This window comes from Callithrix jacchus, chromosome 9 (assembly GCF_049354715.1).
Source record: "Callithrix jacchus isolate 240 chromosome 9, calJac240_pri, whole genome shotgun sequence".
NCBI classification, from domain to species: domain Eukaryota; kingdom Metazoa; phylum Chordata; class Mammalia; order Primates; family Cebidae; genus Callithrix; species Callithrix jacchus.
Window position 1 is genome coordinate 32,458,449 of NC_133510.1, and position 21,414 is coordinate 32,479,862.

Genomic DNA, 21,414 nt, shown 5'->3' on the forward strand with positions numbered 1-21,414 from the left:
TTTTGGGTGTTTTCCTCCTTTTTGCGCTGGTTTCTTCCCATCTTTGTGAGTTTATTCTCCTGTGTTCTGAGTAGTTGATGACTTTTCGGTTTGTTCTCTGAGCAGATTCCCAAATTGTTGATGGTGAAGTATTTCTGTTGCTTAGTTTTTCTTCTAACAGTCTAACCCCTCTGCTGTATGACTGCCGAGGTCCACTCCAGGCCCTGCTTGTCTGGGGTACACCTGTAGCAGCTGCAGAACAGTGAGGGATGCTGCCAGTTTTTTCTTCTGCTATCTTTGTCCCAGAATGATGCCCACCAAATGTCATTCTAATCAGTTTTTTTTGGGGTGACTCTTTGAATATTCATGTGTCAGGGAGCTGCTTGAGGAGACGGTCTGTACTTTATAGGAGCTCGAGTGCTATTCTGTGAGCTCCATTGTTCATTGAGGACTGTTTGGCAGATACTTTTAAGTCTGCTGGAGCAGAACTCATAAACCCCTTTTTATTTGTTTTTCCTCAGATGCTCTGTCTTGAGGCGTTAAGGCTTTCTTTATGAGTATCTGTTGCACTTTCCTGCCCAGCGAGGGGGCAGTCTAGTCACTATTTGCCTGCCGAGGCTCCACCCTGTTGGCATCGGCTCTGCCCTACTGTGACGGGCTCTGCTCTGTTGCCTTGGTCTTCGCCCTGTTGCTGGGGCTCCACCTTGCTGTCATGTGCTCCACTCTGTAGTCTCTGTATTGGCAAAGTCTGTCTGTTATGGCAGGTTGCCTCGGCAATGGCAGGCTGTGATAGCAATGGGAGTATACTCCCATTGGGGCGGATTGCCTCGGCAATGAAGGACGCCCCTCCCCCATTGAGCTGCATCATCCCAGGCTCTGTTGTGTTCACAGTGAAACTCTCAAACCCAGGTATATGGTATCGCCACCCTGCTTGTCCCTGTGGGGGTGGGACCTGCCAAGCCTGGTCACATGGCTCGCCGCCTCAGAGCCCCTCTTTTTCCCTTTCCTAAGTTGAAAGGTTGACTCTCTCCCAGGTATTTCAGTCACCCGCTGATTGGGGATTGGGATTCGTGCAATTTCTTGTGCAGTGACCCACTGCACCGGCTCATATGTTGCATGCCAGGAATCTCCTGGTCTGGGTCACTGTCCAAGTCCTGTTAAATCAGATGGATGTGCTAATCTGCCCTCCAAATCTCAGATTGCCAGTTTAACAGGGCATCCAGACCAGTGCACCTTGTGTGGAGTGCCGCTGCACTGCTGCGCCAGCCGCAACAGCAGTGCTGGCCAAAACAGCCACAGCGGCGCTCCGTGTCTCTCCTCCACCTGGGAATGCCCCCGTTCTGTGGGCACAAAGATCCATCTGAAAATGCGGCTTGGACTCACCCTCTTAGCCTTCACTGAGAGCAGCAACCCCAAGATGCTGCAACCCTGAGCTGCTCCTACCCCGCCATCTTGAAGAGTCCTGAGCTCTCCTTTATGAGGTGTCTCTTTGGATATAGGGGGTCAGGGAGCTGCTTGAGGAGATAGTCTGTCCCTTATAGGAGCTCAAGTTCTGAGCTATGAACTTTGTTGTTCTCTTCAGAGATGCTGAGCAGGTACATTTAAGTCTGCTGCAGAGGAATTCATAACCATCATTTTTTCCCCAGGCGCTCTGTCCCAGGAAGGTGGGGCTTTATTTTTAAGTTTCTGACATGCTGTTGCCTTTTTTCAGAGATGCCATGACCAGTGAGGTGTTAGCCTAGTCACAGTCTGCCAGCAGAAGTGTTGCTGAGCTGCCATGGGCTCTGCCCAGTTGCTGTGTGAACTTCCTTGCTGTTCTGTTTATAGAGGTATAGTTAGAACTGCCTCAGTAATGGCTGTCTGCCTCAGTATTCCATACTGTTTCTTTAATGGTGGACTGCCTTGGTAATGGTGGACTGCCTCAGTAATGGCAGACTGCCTCAGGAGTGGTGGACTGCCTCGGTAATGTCAGATGCTGTTCCCCCCACAGAGCTGTACCATCATCCCAAGTCCAGCTGTGCTTGCTGTGAAACTGTCAAACCAGGGTGTTTCTGATTATTGGTCTTTGTGGGGGTGCGACCTGCAGAGCAAGATCACCTGGCTCCCTCTTTCAGCCCCATTTTTTTCAATTGAATGGGCGACTCTGTCTCCCAGGTGTTCAGTCACCAGTTGAAATGGCACCCGTATTTATGTGAGTTTTTGTGGGGAGACATGCTGCACTGGCTAAAACAGCCATGCTGGAGACTTATGGCACTTTTCCAACTGGTAATCTTTTGGTCTGTGGGCAGTAAAAATTTGTTTGGAAATGTGATCAATCACCATCTGCGTTTTTGCTAGGAACCGCAATCCAGAGCTGTTCCTATTTTGCCATCTTGGATCATCAGCTGTAGGTCTTATTATCTCCTGTTTTGCAATATGGACATCAAGGCTTAAAGAGGTTAAGTCATTTGTCTAAGACCAAAAAATAGTGAGACTGGAGTTTAAATACAAGCTTTTTTGTCTCCAAAACCTTTGGTGTGACACCAAATTGTTAATACATTATAAAATATTATTGAAAGAGAAAAGGAGAAGAATTTATATTTATATGCTTTTATTACTTACAAAGTGCCTTTAGACTACAGATAGGTGTAGAACATCTGGACTGTGAGTTAACTTTCAGGAGACAAGCAATTATGTATACTATTCTGTTCTTTCCTCCAAGTATTCTCCACCAGCAATTGTTAAAGCCATACTCACCCTTCACCAATCCATGGCAATGATCCCTTTTCAAAAGCCCAAATGTGTGACATTTTCCAGTATGAAACAACTGATTGAGTTGGAACAGGTTAATATCATTAGTTTATAAAAGCAAAAGAGAAGTGTCATTGTTTTGCTTCAAAGGGAGTAGGCAAAATAAAAAGAGAAGAAAAAAAGAAAATAACAAAAAGGTGTAGGGAAATTTTATTCTCCCCCCCCCACAAACTTTTTCTTTTCTTTTTTCCCAACAATTTATAATTATTTACTTGTTAATAGATGGTCAAGAGACTTTTCCAAAACTTGAATAATAGTGACATGAAAATAGTATACTCAGCTAAAACCCCAATAAGACACACAAAAAATTTAAAACCAGAAAATTTAAATTTTTGATTTTCAGAGGAGAAAAAAAGCAAACAAGGTTAAAAATAAGCCAGTGGGCACTAAAGAGAAGGAAACTTGTAATGAAAATAAATCTGGGGTTTATTTTGGCAGGGGTGTTTTGAAATAAAACTATGACAAAGATGTTTTTCTTTCTTTTTTTTTTAATTATCACCATTCTAACTTATGTAACTCATTATGGTTTTGGTTTGCATTTCTTTAATGACCAGCGATGATTTTTTTTTTTTTGAAAGAAAGAGAGAAAGATTAAAAAAACGATTGAAGGAGAGGAAGACAGAGGAAGAAAAAGAGGGAGAGAGAACATGAATGGTGTTTTATTCTAAAAATGGTTATTGAAAACTTCTTTTATGCCAATAATCATGCTTAATAATGGCTGATCAATATTTTATTTAAAGCTATGAGTAGGTGTGGTGTGATACTGATAAGAATGTATATTTTGTGTATTTAAAGTGGAGAGTTCTATAAATGTTTATTAAGTTTATTTGTTCTGGATCTGAGTTCAATCATCCTTATTATTTTTCTGTCTCATTGATCTATCTAATATTCATGTTGAAGTCTCCCACTATTATTGTGTGAGAGTCTAGGGAGTCTAAGTCTCTTTATAGGTCAGTTTTTCATATTTTAGAAATGTTAAAAGCTACTGCTAATAGGTAAAATAGCACAATGCCTCGTGAACTTTTGTCTAATATTTCATATTGCAAGTCAAATAAATTTTATAATATACTACATTGTGACAGTTATATTGTCTATATAGAGACCCAGACCAGAGGCCTAGGAATATTGTATTTGAAAATAAGAATATCTTGGTTAGAAAATAATTGAGAGGTAACTTAGTCACTGTTTTGTGCTTGAAAGAACTTTTATATGACAGATAGTAATTATTATTTTTTATATACATATATTTTATTGCACTTTAGGTTCTGGGGTACATGTGAAGAACATGCAGGATTGTTGCATAGGTACATACATGGCAATGTGGTTTGCTGCATCTATCCCCATCACCTATATCTGGCATTACTCCCCATGTTATCCCTCCCAAAATCCTTACACCTCCACTGTCCCTTCCATACTCCCTGCTCCCCAGACCTCAGTGTGTGGTACTCCCCTCCCTGTGTCCATGTGTTCTCATTGTTCAACACCCGCCTATAAGTGAGAATTTGAGGTGTTTAATTTTCTGTTCTTGTGTCAGTTTACTGAGAATGATGGTTTCCAGGTTCATCCATCTGTCTGCAAAGGACATGAACTCATCGTTTTTCTATGACTGCATAGTATTTCATACTATATATGTGCCACATTTTCCCTGCCCATTCTTTAATTGATGGGCATTTGGGTTGGTTCCAAGTCTTTGCTATTGTAAACAGTGCTGCAAAGAAGATACATATGCCTGGGTCTTTATAATATAATGATTTATAATCCTTTGGATATATACCCAGTAATGGTATTGCTGGGTCAAATGGAATTTCTATTTCTAGGTCCTTAAGGAATCACCACACTGTCTTCCACAGTGGTTGAACTAATCTACATTCCCACCAACAGTGTAAAAGTGTTCCTATTTCTCTAAATCCTTTCCAGTATCTGTTGTCTGCAGATTTTTTTAATGAACGTCATTCTAACTGGTGTGAGATGGTATCTTAATGTGGTTTTGATGTGCATTTCTCTAATGAACAGTGATGACCATTTTTTTATATGTTTGTTGGCCTCATATGTGTCTTCTTTTCAAAAGTGTTTGTTCATATCCTTTGCCCACTTATGGATGGGTTTGTTTGTTTTTTCTTGTAAATATGTTTTAGTTCTTTGTAGATTCTGGATATAAGTCCTTCGTCAGAAGGATAGATTGCAAAAAATTTTTCCCATTCTGTTGCTTGCTGATTCACCTTAATGATTGTTTCTTTTGCTGTACAGAAGCTCTGAAGTTTAATTAGATCCCATTTGTCTGTTTTGGCTTTTATTGCCAATGCTTTTGGGGTTTTATTCATAAAGTCCTTGACTATGCCTGTGTCCTGAACGGTTTTGCCTAGATTTTCTTCTTTCAAGCCCAAAATGGTTTTTATGATGTTAGGTCTTATGTTTAAGTCTTTAATCCATCTGGAGTAAATTTTGTTGTAAGGTGTCAGGAAGGGGTCCAGTTTCTGCTTTTTGCACATGGCTAGCCAGTTTTCCCAATACCATTTTTTAAACAGGGAATCCTTTCCCCATTGCTTGTTTTTTTCAGGTTTGTCAAAGATCAGATGGTTGTAGATGTGTGGCATTGCCTCTGAAGCCACTGTTCTATTCCATTTGTCTATATCTCTGGTACCAGTACCATGCTGTTTTGATTACTGTAGACTTGTACTATAGTTTGAATTCAGGTAGCATGATGACTCCAGCTTAGTTATTTTTGTTTATAATTGACTTGGCCTATGAGGGCTCCCTCTTGGTACCATATGAAGTTTAAGGTGGTTTTCTCCAGTTCTTTGAAGAAAGTCATCAGTAGCTTGATGGGCATAGTGTTGAATCTGTAAATTACTTTTGGCAGTATGGCCATTTTCATAATATCGATTCTTCCTAATGATTAGCATAGAATGTTTCTCCATCATCTGTTTATTTCCTCTCTTATTTCATTGAGCAGTGGTTTGTAGTTCTTCTTAAAGAAGTCCTTTACATCCTTTGTTAGTTGCACTCTTAGGTATTTTTTTCTGTTTGTAGCAATTGTAAATGGCAGTTCATTCTTGATTTGGCTCTCTTTTAGCCTATTATTGATGTATAGGAATGCTTGCGATTTCTGCACATTGACTCTGTATCCTGAGACTTTGCTGTAGTTGCTTATCAATTTCAGGAGGTTTTGGGCTGAGACAGTGGAGTCTTCTAAATATACAATTATGCTGTCTGCAAATAGAGACAATTTAAGTTTCTCTTTTTCTAATTGAATACACTTTATTTCTTTTTCTTGCCTGATTGCTCTGGCTAGAACTTCCAATACAATACTGAATGGGAGTGGTGAGAGAGGGCATCCTTGTCTAGTGTCAGATTTCAATGGGAATGCTTCCAGTTTTTGCCTGTTCAGTATGATACTGGCTGTGCGTTTGTCATAAATAGCTTTTATTATTTTGAGATAAGTTCTGTTGATACCTAGTTAATTGAGAGATTTTAGCATAAAGGGCTGTTGAATTTTGTCAAAGGCTTTCTCTTCATCTCTTGAGATAATTATGTGGTTTTTGTCTTTGGTTATGTTTATGTGGTGAATTATGTTTATAGACCTCTGCATGTTGAACCAACCTTGAATCCCCAGGATGAAGCCTAGTTGATCATGATGGATAAGCTTTTTGATATGCTATTGCAATCTGTTTGCCAGTATTTTATTGAAGATTTTTGCATCTATGTTCATCATGGATATAGGCCTGATGTTTTCTTTTCTTGTTGAGTCTCTGCCAGGATTTGGTATCAGGATGATGTTGGTCTCATAAAATGATTTGGGAAGAATTCCCTCTTTTTCAATTGTTTGGAATAGTTGCAGGAGTGGTACTCGTCCCTCTTTATATGCCTGGTAAAATTCAGCTGTGAACCCATCTGGACCTGGGCTTTTTTTGTTTGTTAGTCTATTAATTGCTGCCTCAACTTCAGCCCTTATTATTGGTCTGTTAAGAGTTTCAAATTCTTTCTGGTTTAGAATTGGGAGTGTGCAAGTATCCAGGAATTTATACATTTCTTCCATGTTTACTGGTTTATGTGCATAGAGTTGTTTGGAGTAATCTCTGATGGTAGTTTGTATTTCTGTGGAATCTGTGGTGATATTTGCTTTATCATTTTTTATTGCATCTATTTGATTATTCTCTCTTTTCTTTTTTATTAATCTGGCTACAGGTCTGTCTATTTTGTTGATCTTTTCAAAAAACTAGCTCCTGGATTTATTGATTTTTTTGAATAGATTTTCTGTCTCTATCTTTTTCAGTTCTGCTCTGATCTTAGTTATTTCTTATCTTCTGCTAGCTTTTGAGTTTTTTTATCTTGCTCCTCTAGCTGTTTCAATTTTGATGATAGGGTGTTTATTTTAGTTATTTCCTTGCTTCTCATGTTGGCATTTATTGCTATAAGTTTTCCTCTAGACACTCCTTTAAATGTGACCCAGAAATTCTGGTACATTGTATCTTCATTCTCATTGGTTTTGAAGAACATCTTTATTTTTGCCTTCCTTTCATTGTTTATGCAGTCAACATTCAAGAGCCATATGGTCAGTTTCCATGAAGTTGTGCAGTTCAGAGTTAGTTTCTGAAATATGAGTTGTAATTTGACTGCAGTGTGGTCTGAGAGACGTTTGTTAGGATTTCCATTCTTTTGCATTTGCTGAGAAGTGAGTTGCTTCCAATTATGTGGTCAATTTTAGATTAGGTGTGATGTGGTGCTGAGAAGAATGTATACTCTGTGGATTTGGGGTGGAGAGTTCTGTGTTATTAGGTTTGCTTGTTCCAGGTCTGAGTTCAAGTCCTGGATATCCTTATTAATATCCTGTCTCATTGATCTGTCTAATATTGACTGTGGGGTGTTAAAGTCTTCCACTCTGTCTCTTTGTAGGTTATTAAGAACTTGCTTTATGTATATGGGTGCTCCTGTATTGGGTACATATATATTTAGAATCATTATCTCTTTTTGTTGCATTGATCTTTTTACCATTATGTAATGCCCTTCTTTGTCTCTTCTGATCTTTGTTGGTTTAAATCTATTTTATCAGAGACTAGTATTGCAACTTCTGCTTTATTTGCTCTCCATTTGCTTGGTAAATCTTCCTCCATCCTTTTATTTTGAACCTATGTGTGTCCTCACATGTGAGATGGGTTTCCTGGATAGAGTACACTGATGGGTTTTGACTTTTTATCCAATTTGCCAGTCTTTTGATGGTAGCATTCAGCCCATTTACATTTAAGGGTAATATTGTTATGTGTGAATTTGATCCTGCCATTTTGATGTTAGTTAGCTGTTTTACCCATTAGTTGATTCAGTTTCTTCATTGTGTCGATGCTGTCTACCATTTGATATGTTTTTGGAGTGGCTGGTACTTGTTGTTCCTTTCTGTGTTTAGTGCTTCTTCTAGGAGCTCTTGTAAAGCAGGCCTGGTGGTGATTAAATCTCTGAGCAATGGCTTGTTTAAAGGATTTTATTTTTCATTCACTTATGAAGCTTAGTTTGGCCTGATTTTAAATTCTAGGTTGAAAGTTCTTTTCTTTCAGGATGCTGAATATTGGCCCCCACTCTCTTCTGGCTTGAAGGGTTTCTGCCGAGAGATCCACTGTCAGTCTGATGGGCTTCCCTTTGTGGGTAACCTGACCTTTCTCTTTGCCTTCCCTTATATTTTTTCCTTTATTTCAACCCTGGTGAATCTGATGAATATGTGCCTTGGGGATGATCTTCTGGAGGAATATCCTTGTGGTATTCTCTGTATTTCCTGGACTTGAATATTGGCCTGCCTTGCTAGATTGGGTAAGTTTTCCTGGATAATATCCTGAAGAGTGTTTTTCAGCTTGGATTCATTGTCTCCATCACATTCACACACACCTATCAAACGTATACTAGGTCTTTTCACATAATCCCATATTTTTTGGAGGCTTTGCTTTTTTCTTTTTCCTCTTTTTTCTCTAATCTTGCCTTCTCATTTTATTTCATTGAGTTGATCTTCAATCTCTGATATCCTTTCTTCTTCTTGGTTGATTCAGCTATTGAAACTTGTGTATGCTTCGTGAAGTTTCTGTATTGTGTTTTTCAGTTCTATCAGTTCATTTACATCCCTCTCTAAGCTGTTTATTCATGTTAGCATTTCATCAAACATTTTTTCAAGGTTCTTAGTTTCTTTACCTTTGGTTGGAAGAGAAGTTTGTTATTAGCCACCTTTTGAAGCCTGTTTCTGTCAATTCATCAGACTCATTCTTCATCCAGCCATTCCCTTGCTGCTGAGGAGTTGTGATCCCTGGGAGGAGGAGAGGCATTCTGGTTTTCAGTGTTTTCATCCTTTTTAGACTAGTTTCCTCCCATTTTTGTGGATTTATCTACCTGTGCTCTTTGTAGTTGGTGGCTTATAGATGCGGTCTCTGAGTGGATGTCCTTTTTGTTGATGATGAAGTTCTCTCTTTTTTAGTTTTCCTTCTAACAGTTAGGCCCCTCTGCTGTAGGACTGCTGAAGGTCCACTCCAGACCCTGCTTGTCTGGAGATTACCTGCAGCAGCTGCAGAAAAGTAAAGGTTGCCGCCAGTTTCTTCTTCTGTTATCTTTGTCCCAGAAGGATACCCACAAGATGTCAGCCTGAGGTGTCTCTTTGGAAATACGGTGGTTGGGGAGCTGCTTGAGGAGACAGTCTATTCCTTATAGGAGCTCAAGCTCTGAGGTCTGTGCTCCATTGTTCCTGTCAGAGGTGCTGGGTAGGTACTTTTTGTCTGCTGCAGTGGAACTCATAACTGCCTTTTTTTCCCAGGTGCTCTGTCCCAGGAAGGTGGGGCTTTCTTTATAAGTTCCTGACATGCTGTTGCCTTTTTTCAGAGGTGGCATGACCAGTGAGGTGTTTGCCTTGTCACAGTCTGCCAGCAGAGGTGTTGCTGAGCTGCCATGGGCTCTGCCCTGCTGCTGTGTGAACTTCCTTGTAGTTTTGTATATAGTGGTTTAGTTAGAACTGCCTCAGTAATGGTGGTCTGCCTCAGCAATAGCAGACTGCCTCAGTAACGGCAGACTCCCTCATTAGTGGTGGACTGCTTTGGTAATGTCAGATGCTCTTCCCCCCACAGAGCTGGACCATCCCAGTTTCAGCTGTGCTTCCTTTCAAACTCTCAATCCAGAACATTTCAGATTGCTGCTCTTTGTGGTGGTGGAACCCACCAAGACTGATCACCCCACTCCCTGTTTCAGCCCCCTTTGTTTCAGTTGAAAGGGTGACTGTCTCCCAGGTGTTCCAGTCACCAGTTGAAATGGCACCCACAAATATTTGTGAATATTTGTCTGGAGACTCAGTGCACTGGCTGAAACAGCTGTGCTGGAGACTCATGGAGCTTTTTCACCTGGGAATCTCCTGGTCTGTGGGCAGTAAAAATTTATTTGGAGGGGTACGCTCCAAGATGGCTGAATAGACAAAACTCTGGTGCATAACACCCAGTGAGAGAGATGCAGAAATCCAGAGATGTCCTAGTTCCAACCAAGGTACCAGGTGCATTTCAGTGGGTCTGGTCCTATGGTGAACAAAGCTCATGCAGGGCACACCGAGGTGAGGAGGGATGCTGCTTCACCTAGAATTTGCATCTAACCAGTGAGTCAGAGGCTCCTGCTCTGGCACTCTGGTCCAGATATAGTGCTTCTCCCAAGGCCTCAGCAATACACAGAACAGGGGATCTTTGCCAGTTGAGCACCAGGAATTACAAGTGCTTAGTTCAGTAATAATCCAGGATAATGTCCTGGATTGTTGCACAGACCTAAACAGATGGACAAGCCTGAAAGATGGCTGGGAGAGCCTGTGGACTGAGCTATCAATCCCTATCCCCACCTGAAGAGAGAGGGTGCTGTAAGCAGGAGCAGCTAGGCAGGCCCCTACCCCATGACTGGAAAAAGAGGAAGCTTAAAAGGGGAGATGGCCAGGTGCGGCTGGGTAGGTCCCTACCTACCTTCCCCCACAAACCCCAGAGGGCTGAAGCTCTGACTGTAGGGCGTTGTGCAGCCAGTGCCGCAGTCTGAGCTGAACCCTGACTGATCCAGTCCAGTGGAGGAAAGGCACAGCCCACCATTAGAGGGGTGGGACTGGGCTTTATGTTTTAACAGAAAACACAGGAAGCCTACATAGCAATGGGATTGTGTTCTTGACCACCCAGCAGCACTGCCACCCCTAGAAACCCAGTAGCACCTCCACAGGCAGACAAGCAACCTCATCAAGCAGCTTCCTGAGACCACAGCCAGGTAAATTCACAAAGAGGGGAAAAAACAAGTGCAAAAATGATGAAACCATCAAAGACCAGCACACCTCTTCTCCTTCAAGGGATCACAATTCCTCAACAACATGGGATCACAACATGACTGAGAAGAAGTGTGATGAATGGACAGAAACAGGCCTCAGAAGGTGGATAACAAACTTTTCTGAGCTAAAGGAGCATGTTCTAACTCAGTGCAAAGAAATCAAAAACCTTGAAAAAAGGTTAGACAAAATGCTAACTAGAATAAACAGCTTAGAGAAGAACATAAACGACTTGATGGAGTTGAAAAACATGGCATGAGAACTATGTGAAGCAAACACAAGTCTTAATAGCTGAATCAATTAAGCAGAAGAAAGGATATCAGAGACTGAAGATCAACTCAATGAAGTAAAGTGAGAAGGCAAGACAGGAGAAAGAAGAGTGAAAAGAAATGAACAAAGCCTCCAAGAAATATGGGATTATGTGAAAAGACCTAATCTACACTTGATCGGTGTACTTGAATATGATAGGGAGAATGAATCCAAGCCAGAAAACACACTCCAGGATATCATCCCAGAGAAATTCCCAAGGCTAGTGAGGCAGTCCAACATTCAAATTCAAGAAATACAGAGAACTTCACAAAGATACTCCTCAAGAAGAAACCCTACAAGCAAGAATAGAGTGGGGAAAAATATTCAACATCCTTAAAGAAAAGAACTTTCAACCCAGAATCTCGTATCCAGCCAAACTAAGCTTCATAAGTGAAGGAGAAGTAAAATCCCTTTCAGACAAGCAATTACTCAGAGATTTTGTCACCACCACACCTGCCCTACAAGAGCTCCTGAAAGAAACACTAAGCATGGAAAGAAACAAGTACCAGTCACTGCAAAAGCAAACCAGTTGGCAAAGACCAAAAATGCAGTGAAGAAAATGAGTCAACTAATGGGAAAGGAAACCAGCCAGTAACAAAATGGCAGGATCAAATGCACACATAACAATATTAACATTTAATGTAAATGGCCTAAACACCCCAATCAAAAGACACAGACTGGCAAACTGGATAAAAAGTCAAGACCCATCAGTGTGCTGTATTCAGGAAACCCATCTCACATACAAAGACACACATAGACTCAAAGGGATAGAAGATTTACCAAGCAAATGGAGAACAAAAAAAAGCAAGGGTTGCAATCCTAGTCTCTGATAAAATGGACTTTAAACCAACAAAAATCAAAAAAGACAAAGAAAGACACTATATAATGGTAAAAGGATCAATCCAACAAGCAGCACTAACTATCCTAAATATATATGCACCCAACACAGAAGAACCCAGATACATAAAGCAAGTTCTTAATGATCTAAAATGAGATTTAGACTCCCATACAATAATATGGGAGACTTCAACACTCCACTGTCAATATTAGATCAACAAGACAGAAAATTAACAAGGATTTCTAGGACTTGAATGCAGAGCTGGACCAAGATGACCTAATAGACATATACAGAACGCTCCACCCTAACACAGAATATACATTTTTCTCAATACTACATTGTGCTTACTCTAAAACTGACCACATAATTGGAAGCAAATCACTCCTCAGCAAATGTAAAAGAACAGAAATCATAACAGTCTATCAGACCACAGCACAATCAGACCAGAACTCAGGATTAATAAACACACTCAAACCCACACAACCACTTGGAAACTGAACAACTTTCTTCTGAGTATCGACTGGATAAACAATGAAATTAAGGCAGAAATAAAGATGTTCTTTGAAACCAATGAGAATGAAGACACAATGTACCACAATCTCTGGTACACCTTAAAGCAGCATCGAGAGGGAAATTTATAGAAATAAATGCCTACATGAGAAACAAGGAAAGATCTAAAATTGACACACTATCATCAAAATTGAAAGAGCTAGAGGAGGAAGATCAAAAAAATGCAAGAGCTATCAGAAGACAAGAAATAACTAAGATTAAAGCAGAACTAAAGGAGATAGAGACACAAAAACCTTTCAAAAAAAATCAATAAATGCAAGAGCGTTTTTTTTGTAAAAAATTAACAAAATAGACCTCTAGCCAGATTAATAAAAAAGAAAAGGAGAAGGATCAAATAAATTCAATAAAAAATGACAAAGTGGATATCACCACTGATTGCACAGAAATATAAGCTACCACTAGAGATTACTACAAACAGCTCTATGCACATAAACCAGTAAACTAGGAAGAAATGGATAGATTTCTAGACACTTGTACTCTACCAAGACTAAACCAGGAGGAAGTTGAAACCCTGAATAGATCAATAACAAGGGCTCAAGTAGAGGCAGCAAACAATAGCCTACCAACCAAAAAAGGTCCAGGTCCAGATGGGTTCACAGCCGAATTCTACCAGATGTACAAAGAGGAGCTGGTTCCATTCCTTCTGAATCCTCCCTCACTAATTTTATGAGACCAACATCATCCTGATACCAAATCCTGGCAGAGACTCAACAAGGAAAGAAAACTTCAGGCCAATATCCATAATGGACATTGACACAAAAATCTTCAATAAAATACTGGCAAACTGACTGCAACAGCACATCAAGAAGCTTATCCATCATGATCAAATAGGCTTCATCCCAGGGATGCAAGGCTGGTTCAACATATGCAAATCCATAAATGTAATCCATCACATAAACAGAACCAAAGACAAAAACCACATGATCATCTCAATAGATGCAGAGAAAACCTTTGACAAAATTCAACAGCCCTTCATGCTAAAAACTCTCAATAAACTAGGTATTGATGGAACATATCATAAAATGATAAAAAGCTATATATGACAAACCTATAGCCAATATCATATTGAGTAGGCAAAAGCTGGAAGAATTCCCTTTGAAATCAGGCACTAGACAAAGATGCCCTATCTCACCACTCCTATTCAATATAGTACTGGAAGTTCTAGCCAGAGCAATCAGGCAAGAAAAATAAATAAAGCGTATTCAATTAGGAAAGGAGGAAGTCAAACTATCCCTATTTGCAGATGACATGATTGTATATCTAATCATCTCAGCCCAAAATCTCCTGAAGCTGATAACCAACAGCAGCAAAATCTCAGGATACAAAATCAATGTGCAGAAATCACAAGCATTCCTATATACCAATAACAAACAGAACCAAATCAAGAGGAACTCCCATTCACAATTGCTACAAAGAGAATAAAATACCTGGGAGTACAACTAACAAAGGATGTAAAGGACCTCTTCAAGGAGAGCTACAAACCACTGCTCAAGGAAATAAGAGAGGATACAAACAGATGGAAAAACATTCCATGCTCATGGTTAGGAAGAATTAATATTGTGAAAATGGCCATACTGCTCAAGGTAATCTATAGATTCAATGCTACACCCATCAAGCTACCAATGACCTTCATCAAAAATTGGAAAAAACCATCTTATACTTCATATGAAACCAAAGGAGAGCCCACAGAGCTAAGACAATCCTAAGCAAAAAGAACAAAGCTGGAGGCATCACACTGCCAGACTTCAAACTTATACTACAAGGCTTCAGTAATCAAAACAGCATGATACTGGTACGAAAACAGAGACATAGACCAATGGAACAGAACAGAGGCCCCAGAAGAATCACCACACATCTACAACCATCTGATCTTTGACAAACCAGACAAAAACAAGCAATGGGGAATGGACTCCATGTTTAACAAATGGAGTTGGGAAAACTGTCCAGCAATGTGCAGAAAGCAGAAACTGGACCCCTACATGTCACCTTACACTAAAATTAACTCCAGATGGATTAAGGATTTAAACATAAAACTTAACACCATAAAATCACTATAAGAAAACGTAGGCAAAACCATCCAGTACATAGGTATAGGCAAGGACTTCATGACTAAAACACCAAGAGCAATGGCAATAAAAGCCAAGATAGACAAATGGGATCTAATTAAAATTCAGAGCTTCTGTACAGCAAAAGAAACCATCATTAGAGTGAATCGGCAACCAACAGAATGGGAAAAAATTTTTGCAAGCTACCCATCTGACAAAGGGCTAATATCCAGAATCTACAAAGAACTGCAACAGATTTACAAGAAAAAAAATACCCCATTCAAAATAGGGCAAAGGATATGAACAAACACTTTTCAAAAGAAGACATATATGAGGCCAGCAAACATGAAACAATGTTCATCATCAGTGGTCACTAGAGAAATGCAAATCAAAACCACATTGAGATACCATCTCACACCAGTTAGAATGTTGATCATTAAAAAATCTGGAGACAACAGATGCTAGAGAGGATGTGGAGTAATAGGAACACTTTTACACCTTTGGGGAGTGTAAATTAGTTCAACCATTGTGGAAGACAGTGTGGCGATTTCTCAAGGACCTAGAAATAGAAATTCCATTTGACCCAGCAATCCCATTACTGGGTATATACCCAAAGGACTATAAATCATTCTTCTATAAAAATACATGCGCAGGTATGTTCATTGCAGCCCTGTGTACAATAGCAAAGACCTGGAACCAACCCAAATACTCATCAATGTTAGACTAGAGAAAGAAAATGTGGTACATATACACCATGGAATACTACACAGCTATAAAAATTGATGAGTTCTTGTCCTTTGTAGAGACTTGAATGAATCTGGAAACCATCATTCTCAGAAAACTGACACAAGAACAGAAAGCCAAACACCACATGTTCTCACTCATAGGTGGGTGTTGAACAATGAGAACACATGGACTCAGGGAGAGGAGCATCACACACTGGGGGCGGTTGGGGGGGTGCTAGGGGAGAGACAGTGGGGGATGGAGAGGGAGGGGAGGGATAATATGGGGAGAAACACCAGATATAGTATGCATCTAAAGTAAAATAAATAAATAAACAAACAAACAAGAAACAAACAAAATTCATTTGGAAATGCGGTGATCACTCACCCTCTGCATTTTCTCTGGGAACTGTGATCTAGGAATTCAGCCATTTTGGATTGTCCACAATTAATTATTTTTAATATTGAGTAGGGGGAGAAAGAATAACTGAATCATGGCAGTACACTCTGAGTTAAGATTAGATTAGGGAGACAAAGGAAGCCCAGAAACATGTTAATCAGGGCAAAGATGAAAATCTCCCTCCTTTAAGAACAAGCTACACATCTAACTGGGATGGTTTAGGGGACAGAATCAAAGACTCTACCAGGACTTTCCATTGTGAAGCTACAGCCAATTGTTTAGAGAATTCAGTCTAATTTGCCATTCCACTTTAATTCCCCATTGTTCCATACTGTTATTTTTCAGTGCGTTTCCTGCTATGGATTTTTGTCTCATATACTTATTTGGTCCTTCTTTGGCATTCAGTTTTTCTTTTGTTCCCATCTTGTGTTAACTCCAGGTTGGGAGATGGAGAAGGAAGGGAGACAGAAACTACAGCCTGATCTTGAAAAGTTTCTTCCAAGCTAAGTGCAAAATCGGAAAGAGAAATGCTTAGAAATGTTTGCCACAAGGTGGGACATTTCCAACTCACCAAAACAGAGATTAGATGTCCACTGAAATATGATTTATTACTTGTTAAGAAATAAGGTTAAAACTAGAATCAAAGACTCTAGCAGGACTTCCAGTTGCACTTCTAGGAGCATTCAAACTGAATATAATGCTGGGCTTGATGGCTCAGGCCTGTAATCACAGCACTTTGGAAGGCTAAGTTGGGAGGATCATTTGAGCCCAGGAGCTCAAGACCAGCCTGGGAAACATAATGAGACCCTCATCTCTAAAACAGTAGAAATTTAAATTTTAAAAATTAGCTAGGTATGTTGGGATAGCCTTGTAGTCCCAGCTACTTGGGAGGCTGCGGCAGGAGGATTGCCTGAGCCTGGGAGATAGAGGCTACAGTGAGCAATGGTCATGCCAGTGCATTCCACCCTGGGTCACAGAATGAGAACCTGCCTCAAGAAAACAAAAAGACTGAATATAAAAGTAATAGTTCAACAGTAGAAGATTGCATTAGAACATATTTCGACCTAAAAAGATATTAAGGGTCTTTATTACTTTGAGGTTTGAAAAAAAACCTGAACACTGAAGTTTTCCAGTGACTTAAGTAGCAAAAGGATGAACCTAAACTGTTGTAGAAAGAGATGTTAAACATGAAGCTGATTTCCAGCTTTCTAAAGGCTATAAAAGCCATTTTACATGAAATGCAAACCAGACCCCACCCCTTCAAGTATGCAGTTCTACAAGAAGAATGCAATAGGGCAGTCAAGAAAATAATACGGATACTACTGGCTTTTAGTTATTAGGCAAGATGATTTAGAATTTTAACCATCTCTTTTATTACTTGGCAGCTATTGGGTGTCTGAGTTAGGCCATGAATAAATCCCGTTTGAAAAAAAAGCATCTCCTTCAGTGGGATAATTAGACTATTACTAAGGACAAACTATCCAACATCAAAAGCACAATTCCTAAGAAGTCACGCTACAGGCAGTCTTCTCCCAAAATTAAAACCATGCTTAGTAGAAAGAGGTCACTGCAATAAATAAAGGGATGTGAACTAATTATTCACAAGTTTTGGTCAAGAAGTGACAGCACAGACTATAGTGACTGGGTTCTAAAAGTGAATATGCTAATTATATGTAGTGCTTAGGCTGAGTCTTGGAAACATCTCCCCCATTTTCTGATTAAGAGTCATTAATCATTCCTGTGAGGTCACTATAATTCCATGGCATCCTCAGTAACAGAATCAAGGATGTTGCTGCTAGTAGTGTTAGAAATGTGGGGGAAACGTCTTTGAAAGGCCCAGATGGTAATAATTACATTAGGACTACCCTAAAACTTACAAGACTATTTTCCCTCAAGGTCAAGTGTACAATTTTCTTTGTTCACACAATGCATAACTGAGTGAGCTATTATTAATCATAATACCAAGCTCACCCACTTGTCAATTGAATGCCAATAAAATAATTGGCATTGTTCGTGGCTTTTGGTTTTTAGCTGGCTGCTAAGTTATCCGTGGTGCTTCATACTTTCAAAAGCTATTAAGAAATGGTCAGAATGCAGTAATTTTCAGTTGTATATTTCTAAGCAGGTCCCAACCAAGGACTCTCAAAACTAAATTATTTGTGATAATGGAAGATGATAAGCAGATGAAGATTTCAGATTTTCTAAAAATTTTATTTAAACCACCTTTTATAAGCAGCCATTTTGGGGCTATGATAATAAATGAATGCTTACTAAATTTATTTTCTCTCTTCCTTTTTTTTTCCTAGAGATGTTAAATTGCAGTGAAATCATCAAAAAGAAGACACTTGAAAAGAGAAGTAAATATGAAATAAGAGACACTGATTATAAAATTGCCCAAAAAGCTATTCAGCTGGAAATTGTTCTTATAAGTTAATTATTATGCATGAAATTGTTATGAAATCTGAAACAATTTGAGTCCAGCACTGAAAAGTAATAAAATTAAAATGTATTCCTCATTCAGTGGATTTAATATACTCCATAAAACTTTGGCATAGTAAGGCTCAGAAGTTCTGCAGTCAATATTTATTAGGCTGCTCACCTGACTCCACCTTGCACCCTTCTCTCAGCTCATGAAATAACAGTATCTTTCTTACATGTGTTTGAACGTTGGAAAATATAATTTAAGTAGAATGTCAAGACAATAAAACCTGGAATATAGAAAGCAGTAAATATATGTAAGCAGTAAATAAATGATATTATTGATGGTGGTTATACAAGAGTAGAGATTATTTTTGGTGTGTAAAATGACTTCAGTTTCTGCACCACCCAAGATCAGCTTGGTTCTGCCTTCTCCCTAGCAACAATGACCCTAGAAATGATTCAGATCATCCCCTGTCATCATAAAGTCCCTGCTATCTACATTGCCCCACTGAGAAACTCCTCACATGTGGCCGTCACCAGGGGTTTCCCAGAGCTGCCCAGTAACACAAAGAAAAGGTTCAGGGTTAATATTATATCATGGTTCAGACACATGATATGAAACTGGGAAGAATCAGTGATGAAAAAGGGTTGTCCTTTTTCCTCTTCCCATGGACTCTTCTGAGATGAAGTAGATGGCCTCCAGAAGCCGTCTCACCAGACAAAGCAGTCAGCTGTGCCTTTGTGAAGCTGTGGTCAGCCTGATAATGTACTCCTTGTTTTTCTACTCCCTTCCTCTTCTCTATCTCACTCTGCTTTTTCTCTCATTCTGGATTTCTGGGATAATGCCCTGCCAATAGAGGATTAATACATAGATTTTTGCCACAGGCTCTACCTGGAGGAAGAGTGCTCTGTTCTCTTTGTCTCAGTCTCTCTCTCTCTGTCTGTTTCTTTCTCTATCTGTCTATGACACAAACACACACCCACCTCCTTCCACAAATATATGTGGAAACCTATTGCAGTCCACCACCCTTCCCCACCCCCCATTTCTCCAGGGCCTTGCCTTTTGGGAGCTATTATGAACCTTTCTGAACACCCAGCCTCATCTCATGAGTGGTATTTACCATAATGCCAGCAGGGTTAACATGTGGAGATATTAACTTGATTTCATTTTCTGTTCAATGTAGATATAGCTAGGTCATTTCTCTGAAAGATTTTACTCTCCTTACAAATTTTAGTTTTAAAAAATTATTTCTGTTTTCTTGTTTTTACTTGTTTAAATGTAGTTCCAAACACAGATAAGGCATTATTAACTTCACTACTAAGTAGTGCTGAGTTGAATGGTTGATAAATAGAAGATGGTTTATGTATTTTTCAATTCTCTTCTAATTTAGTTACATGTTTGTCATACTGCACAAAGATAACTATAAATAATGTTTTAGATTTGTTTTTGTAAAGAAATATAAATGCCAAATATAAAGCAGAAAAATACCTTCACTAAGTAACTGCAAATAGGATTCTTTTCAATATTAATTATCCTTCCTCTCTGGTGTTAAATACAGATGTAGCCTGTGTTAATTTGCTAATCCCACAAATCATATTCAATCTAAGTACGAATATAGTCAAAGAAAGTCCCCAGCTCATGAATAAATTCTGCTCAGGAAGTTTACTAGTAAAATTACATGGGATACATTTATTCATAGAAATGATGTTGTAAAAATTATGATTAGGTATTTATAGAAGCTCAATTACACTTTATGTGTGTCTAATATATATGTGCTATACATATTATATATACATAAAACTACCATTAAATATGTATATACACACACACATATATATATATATACACACACGTATAAAATTACTATATGGTAAGACTGTTTTCACCATACATAACTTCAAGTTAGAACACTGTTTCTGTGGCAGTTAAAGTTCCAGTGCCAGGAATCCATTGCCTCAGGCCTGGGGGGCAGAACGAGACACTCCTTCTACAAACCCAGCAATTGCATAGGAAGGTTTGGGCCTTGGGAATGGGGTGGGGTGTCCTCCCTGTTCCCCAAACTTGCTAACCCTCTGTGGCTGCATAATTGCATAACAGAAGGTGTAACTTTTTATGTGTCATCTATGGGCATTGCTATTTCTAGTTGCAAAAGAATAAAGTTATTCTATTAGATGTTTTAAATTAAAATCTATAAGCAGCTACCTATCCCAGGACAGATAAAAAACCACAGGCCAATAATATTGTTATTTTTCCAGCACTTGTCTATTTGAATTTTTATTAATTTGTACTCCATTCTTGTTCTCAAAGACACTTAAAGCAAGTCACAGATTGGCTTAAAATATAGCAAGATAATCTATATTTTTAAAATTAAGATATACTGAGTAAAAGGAAAATACGGATAGGGAAGTTTGGAGAGATCAGGAATTACCTCAATACAGATTATCTAATGCCATGAAGTCTTCTATGATACACTTGCTAGAGTTGGGGCTCTTGTCTGGAAACTTGTTAACATCCTCAGCAAAAAGGAAATTTGGCCAGTTATGATTCAGGGTGTCCACAATACAAAAACACACCAATCACCAGAGTACAGCTAATATTGATACCGAAATAAAAAATAAATTCATGTTACACTCATAGTACAAACTTTGCATCACGTGATCAACATTCTTATTTTGCTGCAAGTAATTTTGTAAGATTATCTGTTACCATCGGCAGATCTGTCAGAATTCAATCTCATGCATTCTAAGACCTGTGAATTCCAGCATTGTCTTGCCTAACTTTGGTTAGAGAGTTTCTAGATGTTAGGATGATTGTTTTCCAGGATGTTCTCCACAAATATTATTTCCCAGTTGAGCTTTTAAAGGTATTGTGTAACAGAGGGATTATACTTCTTTGCAAGTAGATGGAATACAGCTGCATTCTGTTGCCATTTAAGTTCAGGGTTTAGCAGCTGAGCTGTGGGTAGGATTAACATTGTCCCTTAAAGACTGAGAAACAAACAAGTATAAAGCCCTGACTAGAAGACCACCACAGAGTCACG

At 39.2% G+C, this 21,414-nt stretch overlaps 1 long non-coding RNA gene across 1 annotated transcript; it reads left to right on the forward strand.

Moving 5' to 3' along the window:
• The first annotated feature begins 680 nt into the window (after window positions 1-680).
• On the forward strand, window positions 681-18,672 carry LOC118144442 (uncharacterized). The gene is made up of 3 exons (XR_004729255.2): window positions 681-888; window positions 16,392-16,503; window positions 18,259-18,672. It is a non-coding gene; the product is annotated as an uncharacterized LOC118144442 (long non-coding RNA).
• The last annotated feature ends 2,742 nt before the right edge of the window (window positions 18,673-21,414 follow it).